The sequence below is a fragment of the Rhincodon typus genome, unplaced genomic scaffold (genome assembly GCF_021869965.1).
Source record: "Rhincodon typus isolate 14 unplaced genomic scaffold, sRhiTyp1.1 hic_rhity00005407, whole genome shotgun sequence".
Lineage (NCBI taxonomy): Eukaryota > Metazoa > Chordata > Chondrichthyes > Orectolobiformes > Rhincodontidae > Rhincodon > Rhincodon typus.
Window position 1 is genome coordinate 1,435 of NW_025971045.1, and position 3,910 is coordinate 5,344.

A 3,910-nucleotide genomic window follows, 5' to 3' on the forward strand; every position below is an offset into this window, starting at 1 on the left:
GTCTGCTCCGCCGTGGAAGGTTCGCCTGTAGTCAGCGTTCGGTCTGGCCCTGACAGCTCGCCTGTAGGTGGCGTTTGCACCAGCGGGGAGTGTTTGCCTGTAGCCAGCGCCTGTTCCTGCAGGGGGGGCTCGGCTGCGGCCAGGGTGTAATCCGACAGGGACAGTTTGCCTGTAGCCAGCGCCTGGTCCCGCAGGAACAGTTTGCCTGTGGCCAGTAACTGCTCGGGCAGGGACAGGCGGCCCGTGGCCAGCGGGGAGAGTTTGCCTGTCGCCTGCAGCTGCTCCAGGAGGGAGAGCGCACCAGCAGCCAGGGTTGGTTTCGGCAGAGGGAGTTTGCCTGTAGGCAGTGGGGGCAGCGTGCCTGCAGCCCGCGCCCCTCCTTCCTCCTCACCCCCTGACAGGGATGCCCCGCCTGTAGCCCGGCCCGTCTGCGGCAGGGAGAGCCATCCCGCGGCCGGCGCCTGTTCCCCCGGGGGCAATGCCTGCTCCGGCAGGGAATGGCTGCCTGTAGCCAGGGGGGCCCGCTGAGGCGGGGAGGAGTGGTGTGCCCCACCCTCGGGCCGGGGCGGCAGGCCCTGGAGGAGACGGTCGGAGGTGCGGCCGGCCTCCAGGTGGGCCGAGGTGGTGCCCGCCAGCGAGACGGCGCTACCGGGCGACGAGGGCCAGGAGGGGGGCAACGGTAGGTCCCGGTCCGAGGCAGCAAGGCCCTCGACCGTCAGGGCCTGGTCGGAGAGGGAGCCCGCAGGGCTCGGCGCCCAGTCGGGGACGGCCCCCGAAAGGCCGAGCAGCCTCTCCTCCCCCTCCCCGGCCGTACCCCGGACCCCCACCACCCGCCCAGCTGCCCCCCAGCTCCAGGGCACGGAGAGCAGCTGGGCCTCCCAGGGGACCGATGGCGGAGGGGGCAAGGGGCTACCGGGCACTGCCACCCCTACCACCCGGGCACCCTTCTCGTGCGCGGAGGAGGAGGAGGAGCCCGGGGGAGGGGGGGGTTGGAGATGGGGAGGGGGTGGGGCGTCCTGCCAGCTGTCGATGGTCAGGACCCTCCCCCAGATGGAGCGATCATCTGGGGAGGATTCCGCTGGGAGCTGGGAGGCCGACTTCTCATCCCGGGTGTAGATGGTGAGGATCTCCCCCCAGGCGGACTTCTCGTCCGAAGAGGCGGGCGCTGCCAGCCCGCCCTCCCAGGGTGTGACCTCCGAGGGCCCCCCGTAGTGCGGTGGCGGGGCGCCCCCCTTCCCACCCCTCTCCTCCTCCTCCTTCTCCCCGGGCCCGTAGATGCTCAGCACCTGCTCCCAAGCGGCGCCCTGGTCCCCGGGCTCCGGGGAACCCCGCCCGGCGTGGCCCGCCCCCTCCCGGGTGACCCCCGGGGGCTCCCCAATGGTCAGGCGCCTGGGCCGGGCCTGGGGGGCCGGGGGTGAGGTGGGGGTGGGGGCAGGGGTTGGGGGGGAGGGGGTCCGCTGGCCCTCCAGCCCTCCAGTCGCCTCAGTGGCGGGGGGCTCGGAGGGGCGGTCTGTCTCCAGTAGGGCGGCGACGTTTCCGGAATCTTCCTGGGGCGCGTCCTCCTCCTCCCCCCCCACTGCCACCATCTGGGTCCTGATGTAGTAGTAGCTTTCAATGAGGGAGTTGGTCCTCAGGGGGTGCTTGGAGGGCTGGGCAGTGGGTGCGGCGCCATCTTCGTGTTTGGGGCGGTGAGCGGAATCCTGCAACGGGGGTTGGGGGTGGGGGGAGTGGATGGAGGAGGAAGGAGGGAGGGGTGGGGTGAGGTAGAGTTTGGCCGGGGGTTAATGCAGTGGCCAGGTGCCCCCTCATCCCTCCGCACATGCCCCCACCCCGCCCTCCCCCAACCCTTCGCCACTTTTCCGCCCACCCCAACGGAGAGGGACAGGAATTTCGGGCACGCGAGACGGGGACCCACTTGGCAACAGCGATCACAACGTCAGAGCGATGGGGGAGAGAAGGCAGAGCTCGGGAAACGTCCCACCCCTCCCCCTCCCCAGACCCGCCCGGGAGTGGGGTGAGGGGCGTCCGTGAGGGTATTCAGCCGGGCGTGTGGGGTTGGGGGTGTGGGGTGGAAACGTGGTGGACGGAGGCGATGCCTTCCCAGACCCGGCGGGGGTGCGGGCGGGGGCGTTTCCCGAGCCCTGCCTTCCCTCCCCCCTCGCTCCGACGTTGTGATCGCTGTTGCCAAGTCGCTCCCCGTCTCGCGTGCCCGAAAGGGAAGGGCAGAGGTAACGACGGACGCAGTTTAATCCAAACAAGTGCGAGGTGACGCATTTCGGGAGGTCGAACGAAAGGGAGGAAAGCTTGCAGGGAACGGGAAGTCCAAAAAATTATTGGGGGGTGGGAGTGGGCATCGGAGAGGGTTCGGATCTGTCAAATGCCAAACTGGGGGGGTGGGGGGCACGGGTTTAAGCGCGGAACGTTTTATTTTAAACGCAGAGGGTGGGAAATGGTCGAAGCAGATAGGGAAGGGTCTGACCTATCGGCCTCATCGATTCCCAGTTAGACACAGAGTAAAGCTCCCTCTACACGGCCACCCCCCACCCCAAGGCAGGGCATACCGTCGAAGGTAAAGCGCGCAGTTTCTCCCGCACTCATTAAGGTGTTTGCTGGAAGCCCCGCCCCTCGGTAGAGGCCAGAATGCGAGTGCGTCAGCGAGCCGACGACTGACAGTTAACTGCCGAGCTCGGTTTTTGAACTAAAACCAGCTTGATTTCGATTGGCCGCCGAGGTGGTCAGGTTGGGGTGGGGGGTGGGGGTTTGTTGGGAGTTGGATTCCTGTTTATAAATACTCCCTAGGACTGATGGGCCATTTCAGTTCACGCCCAGGGATGTGTGGGTTAGGGCGGGTTGGCCAATGGGAAGTTGTCCCGTAGTGCCCAGGGATGTGTGGGTTAGGGTGGGATTGGCCGTGGGGAAATTGTCCCGTAGTGCCCAGGGATGTGCGGGTTAGGGTGGGATCGGCTGTGGGGAAATTGTCCCGTAGTGCCCAGGGATGTGGGGGTTAGGGTGGGGTTGGCCAATGGGAAATTGTACCGTAGTGTCCAGGGATGTGCGGGTTAGGGTGGATTGGCCAATGGGAAATTGTCCCGTAGTGCCCAGGGATGTGCGGGTTAGGGTGGGTTGGCCAATGGGAAATTGTCCCGTAGTGCCCAGGGATGTGCGGGTTAGGGTGGGTTGGCCAGTGGGAAATTGTCCCGTAGTGCCCAGGGATGTGCGGGTTAGGGTGGGATTGGCCAATGGGGAAATTGTCCCGTAGTGCCCAGGGATGTGCGGGTTAGGGTGGGTTGGCCAATGGGAAATTGTCCCGTAGTGCCCAGGGATGTGAGGGTTAGGGTGGGTTGGCCAATGGGAAATTGTCCTGCATCAATTTAAACCAGGCTGGTGGAGATGGAGTGACAGTTAACTGCCGGGCCTGCGTTTAAATTTAAACCAGACGAGTTGCATGGAGGACCAGCAAGTGTGGTAGCAAAGCAGAAGGGGAGCCGTCACTAAGAGGAGTGGAGGGAGGATATGGGAGCACCTCGAAGGGAGAGAGAGAGAGGGAGAAGAGTTACTGGGAGACGGAACGGGGCTGTGGCGATGGGCCGAATGGCGTTGGAGCTGACCCAGACTAAACACAGAGCTTGTGGTGCTCGGGGGTAGTTACTTACTCTTGAGGATCCCGAACAGCACAGAAGCTTCCTCATTGACATGGTGTCCCATCAGTTAGGGTGCAAACTTCATTTGGATATACACGGGCCCATTCTATCAGGAGAGCACAACAGGGAGAGGTTCGTCAGGGAGAGGGCCGCAGTGTTACAGGCACAAGAAAGGGGGAGGCAGTCGAACTCCAACCTGCCCCCCCCGCCCCCCGTTATAAAACACAGGGACAGCACGGGGTTAGATACAGGGTAAAGCTCCCTCTACA